Genomic DNA, 6,033 nt, shown 5'->3' on the forward strand with positions numbered 1-6,033 from the left:
TTTATCTTGGTTCTCTTTGCTGTTCTCCTGGAGATGTGGTGAATGCAATTTCCTCTTAATGGTAGTATTCAGCTTAGGTTCTGTGGATTCTGTTTTTCGGAGGTGGTGAGGGAGGCAGAGTGGGATACACATTCAAGCTGAGTCTGAGCTCATTTGACTTGTGTGTTGAATCTGAAAGGAATTTTCCTTGCACAGGATGAAAAGTAAAGGAGAAGTCCCCTCATTTACCATCAGCCCAGGCCAGAATGATTATTTCAAGCCTGACATTTAATACACCCATGATCATAGATATTGCCACTGAAAGCTTTCCCAACAAAGCAGGAACCAAAGAACATTGCAGCAGTGTCTAACTTTAATTCAGAGAAGTGAGGGAGCTCTGAGGTGGGGATAAACTCTGCAAAACACAGTATCAATATCTCATTAACACAGGGAAAGAACAGCAAAGTGAAGAGAACTGTATGTATACATAAAATGAGTATGGGCTTACAAAGAGCATGGCAAATCCAAATGCAATGTGAACGTCTGACTGTGAAGAATTGTTTAAAGTATGTTATTGATGTTTTACCCAACCCTGTGGGACCCAGGCTCCTGGGAACAGCATCTATGCTACAATCACTAGGCAAAAAGTAAACTGGGATGAAAGGAAAAGTAAGATAAAAATTCTTCCTGTGTGCTGTGTCTACCTTTTTCTCCCCTTTCTCTAAGATGCCTAACCCCAATAGTTCTCTTTTGCAAAACTGAACAATAGGATGGAGGGGGGAGGAAAAATACGGTTATTATGTGTAGCAGTTGTCATTTCCATGCTCTCGCCCTTACAGCTTTGTAGTGATGCTTATACCAAAATAGTGATTCTTCAATCTATTCATTATCTTATGTTTGAATTTATTTCAGCTTCCACAAAGAAATATTACTAGGGCTCCCTTTCAGAACAATACCATGTTGTTAAATTTTCAAATGTGTATTTCACATACAATTGTTGGTAAGGAATTTTTGTTTGAAAAGTCAAAATGATCATTTGTTAAGGATCTTCTTTATCATGGGGTCAGTATACTAGCTATGGTTTTTACTTTCTACATTGACTCAAGAAAGCTGTGAGCTGGGAATTCCCTAGTGGTCCAGTGGTTAAGAGTCTGCACTTAGGGAACGCAGGTTCAGTTCCTGGCCAGGGAACTAAGATCCCACATGCCGCAGCCAAAAAAAAAAAAAAAAGGCTGTGAGCTTCTCCAGGTCATGGCTATCTCCTCTTCTTCCTTGCCTCAACGTCCTCTGCACTGCTAAGATTGCAGGGTGTGTTCGGCGAGTATTTGCTAAATAGATGAAAGGCTCATGATTTTACTTAATTCATTTCTAAGCAGTGAGATCTAGTGAAATATCATGGAACACAACTGAAAATAAACCATGTAAAGAATTCAGCTCTTCAGAGACTGTAGGAGGAAAGCAAAGTACTACCTGGGAAAACAACTTGCCTTGAAAAACTAATGTAAAGAGAAGCAAAGCCTAAAGTGGAGAACTGACGTACTAGCCTTGACTTAATGTGGCATCCTTGTCCTGGTGAACTGGTTACCTTAATTAACATAGGAAGTTAATTTACATGCTTATGTTTAAAAAGAAGAGTGAGCATAACGATTATCTTAGGGTCCTTGCTTTTAATTACACATAAGTATTTATTGTGGTGAATTAATTAATTTTAGGGGGCTTCCCAGGTGGCGCTAGTGGTAAAGAACCCACCTGACAATGCAGGAAACATGAGATGTGGGTTCAATCCATGGGTCGGGAAGATCCCCTGCCTGGAGAATCCCATGGACAGAGGAGCCTGGCAGGCTAGTGTCCATAGGGTTGTACACAGTTGGACACAACTGAAGTGACTTAGCATGCATGCAATCAATTTTAGAATAAATTAGTCTCAATGTATAGCAGACATTCAGTTCAGTTCAGCTCATTCGTGTCCGACTCTTTGCGACCCCATGAACCACAGCACGCCAGGTGTCCCTGTCCATCACTAACTCCCAGAGTCCACCCAAACCTATGTCCATTCAGTCGGTGATGCCATCCAACCATCTCATCCTCTGTCGTCCCCTTCTCCTCCTGCCCTCGATCTTTCCCAGCATCAGGGTCTTTTCAAGTGAGTCAGCTCTTCGCATCAGGTGGCCAAAGTATTGGAGTTTCTATGCCTAATAATTAACCAGAATTTTTTTCTTGTGTATAGCAGAGAGCCTGAAATACAGCAGTGTGCACTAATCTAAGTATGTTGAATTCTTTGACATACAAAGAAGTCATCAATTTTTAGGGCTGAAAAGAAGCTTGGCAATCTCATTCCAACATCTTTCACTTATTGAAGAAGGAATTGAGACTCAGACGTATGTGAGGACATTCACCAAAACCAACAGAAAGTGATGAGTGCTCTGGCCAGAAACCATAGCTCCTGTCTTAATCTTGGGCCTACATGAATTATCCCTTATTTATTTTATTGTTTTTTTCTCCCTTTTCAAAACTTAAAAGTTTCTGATTAATAATAGTAATAATAATAAAGTATGTTAGTCGCTCAGTTGTATCTGACTGTTTGTAACCCCATGGACTCTAGCCTGCCAGGCTCCTCTGTCCATGGAATTCTCTAGCCAAGAATACTGGAGTGGGTACCCATTCCCTTCTCCAGGGGATCTTCCTGACCCAGGGATTGGACCCAGGTCTCCTGTATTGCAGGCAGATTCTTTACCATGTGAGCCACCAGGGAAACCCAGTAATAATAAACAGCTATAGCATGTCCTCAGATTTACAGAAGCCTTTAACACATTATATGCAAAAATCACAGCCCCTATTGATCCCTGGGTCGGGAAGATCCGCTGGAGACGGAAATGGCAATCCACTCCAGTACTATTGCCTGGGAAATCCCATGGACAGAGGAGCCTGATAGGCTACAGTCCATGGGGTCGCAAAGAGTCGGATACGACTGAGTGACTTCACTGATAAAGAAGATATTTAATTTTTTGAGACAAATACATAAAGAAAAACAGGAAAGGGACTGTCTCAAACTTGCTCAAATGGAGCCTTTTTGTTTTAATCATATGCAGCAACAGTAAATGATCTAACTTTATAGTAAAATTAAGATGTTGCTGAAGGGTGTAAATCAGTCATTTGCAAACTTTTAAACTATTGTTCAGAACTCTAAAACATGTAACAGATAAAAGTGGAGCTTCTCTGCTTGAAGTTGAAAAAGAGAGTTCCAGCAGTTTATCCTCCTCTGTGTTTCCGTTTTGGAGCCTCTATAGCACTGTTGGAAAAGTCAGTGATTTAAAGGAAACGGTCAGAATTAAGCCTAGACAGTGTCTGGAGTAGGCAGAGGCTGAACGTTCTCATCAGGCTCACAGCCAGTTGATTCACTACAGCATGATGAATTGAGCTTTGCCACTCTGTGATGATAAGCTCAAATACACTCCCCCTCTCTATTTTTTTCCTGTATGTTTTGCTTGTTCTTTTATTCTCTGTGGCAGGGTTTTAAACTGGAAGGTATGTAAGAGCCACCTGGTGATCTTATTGAAAATTCAACTTCCTAGCCTTCAGCTCCATAAATTCCCTTTTAATGGATCTAGGGTACAGTTCTTTAATTTGTCCTTCAAATGAGTACCGCAAGTGAATTTTGAACCCCTCTTTGAGAAACACTACTCTGAAGCATCTATTAATAATAAAATGCCTCATATGTGACACTTATGTATAATGCTTTTTTTCCTGAATTTAATCTTCACCATATGTATTAAAAGGGGGATTTGTATTTTCAGATCCTAATAATTATGCAAATTATGATTTTGTTCAGTTGCTCTGTTGTGTCTGACTCTTTGCGACCCCAGGAAGTGCAGCACACCAGGCTTCCCTGTCCTTCACTGGGTCCCGAAGCTTGCTCAAACTCATATCCATTGAATCAGTGATGCCATCCAACCATCTCATCCTCTGTCATCCCCTTCTCCTCCCGCCTTCAGTCTTTCCCAGCATCAGGGTCTTTTCCAGTGAGTCAGTTCTTCACATCAAATGGCCAAAGTATTGGAGCTTCAGCCTCATCATCAGTCCCTTCAGTGGATATTCAGGACTGATTTCCTTTAGGATTGACTGGTTTGATCTCCTTGCAGTCCAACGGACTCTCAAGAGTCCTCTCCAACATTACTGTTCAAAGCATCAATTCTTTGGCACTCAGCCTTCTTTATGGCCCAATTCTCACATCTGTACATGACTAATGGAAAAACCATAGCTTTGTCTAAATGGACATTTGTAGGCTAAGTAACGCAGAAGACAATGGTACCCCGCTCCAGTACTCTTGCCTGGAAAATCCCATGGGCGGAGGAGCCTGGTAGGCTGCAGTCCATGAGGTCCCTAAGACTTAGACACGAATGAGCGACTTCACTTTCACTTTTCACTTTCATGCACTGGGGAAGGAAATGGCAACCCACTCCAGTGTTCTTGCCTGGAGAATCCCAGAGATGGGGGAGTCTGGTGTGCTGCCGTCTATGGGGTCACACAGAGTCGGAAACGACTGAAGCAACTTAGCAGCAGCAGCAAGCTAAGTAATGTCTTTGCTTTTTAATATGCTGTCTAGGTATGTCATAGCTTTTCTTCCAAGGAACAAGCATCTTTTAATTTCATGGCTACAATCACCATCAGCAGTGATTTTGGAGCCCAAGAAAACAAAGTCTCTCACTGTTTCCATTGTTTCCCCATCTATTTGCCATGAAGTGATGGGACCAGATGCCATGATCTTAGTTTTCCAAATGTTCAGTTTTAAGCCAGATTTTTCACTCTTCTCTTTCATTTTCATCAAGACGCTCTTTAGTTCTTCTTCACTTTCTGCCATAAAGGTGGTGTCATCTGCATATCTGAGGTTATTGATATTTCTCCTGACAATCTTGATTCCAGCTTGTGCTTCATCCAGCACAGCATTTTGCATGATGTACTCTGCATATAAGTTAAATAAGCAGGGCAAAAATATACAGCCTTGACATATTGCTTTCCCAATTTTGAACCAGTCCATTGTTCCATGTCTAGTTCTAACTGTTGCTTCATCAGTAATATATATTAAATATGGGGCTTCCTTGGTGGTTCACTGGTTAAAGAATCCACCTGCCAATGAAGGAAAAGTAAGTTCTATCCCTGGGTTGGGAAGACCCCTGGAGAAGGAAATGGCAATTCACTCCAGTATTCTTGTCTGGGAAATCTCATGGACAGAGGACCCTGGAGGGCTAAAGTCCATGCGACTACAAAAGAGTCAGACATGACTTAATGACTAACATTTAACAACATGTTAAATATAATGTATATTAATTCAAAATGAGTTATGTGGGGCTTTATGGAAACAATTTTTGGTCAAAGGAATTCTGATAAGTATAAAACTAGAATGCCATTAGTAAAGAAAAAAATAAAAGGAATCTTCTCTCATGTGATACAATCTTTTCTATTTGAAATCAACAACTAACATTCATTTAAAAATCTGAGACAAGTGTGTAAGTTGTGTACCCTATCTGTTGTTCTGCTAGTTATAGCCAATGAAAGACATAAATGAAAACATGAGTTTGATTATTTGAAAAGAGACATATTCTTCTTTTCTCCCTCTTTTTTGCAGTAGCTATGTTATTTGCAGTGAGAAACTCCAAGAGAGGCAACTGAAATATTGTTGGAAAGAATGAGAGAATTCAGTAAATTGATGGTTATAAAATCAACATTAAAAAATAGCTTTCCAGACTTCCGTGGTGATCCAGTGATTAAGAATCTGCCTGCCACTTCGGGGGACACAGGTTTGATGCCTGGTCTAGGAAGATTCCACATGCCACAATGAGAACTGATGAGAACTTTCTCAATATGTACACTGCGACTAGAGAAAAGCCTGAGCAGCAAAGACCCAGCACGACGAAAAAATAAGAAAAACTTAAAAAAAAAAAAAAACCTCTGTCAATTCTCCCCAAATTAATGTACATATTTTACTCAGTTTCAACCAATGAATCCAAAAACAATTTCATTGAAAATAAACAAAATGATCCCAAAATGAAACTGAAA

Source organism: Ovis canadensis, chromosome 12 (assembly GCF_042477335.2).
Source record: "Ovis canadensis isolate MfBH-ARS-UI-01 breed Bighorn chromosome 12, ARS-UI_OviCan_v2, whole genome shotgun sequence".
Taxonomy (NCBI): domain Eukaryota; kingdom Metazoa; phylum Chordata; class Mammalia; order Artiodactyla; family Bovidae; genus Ovis; species Ovis canadensis.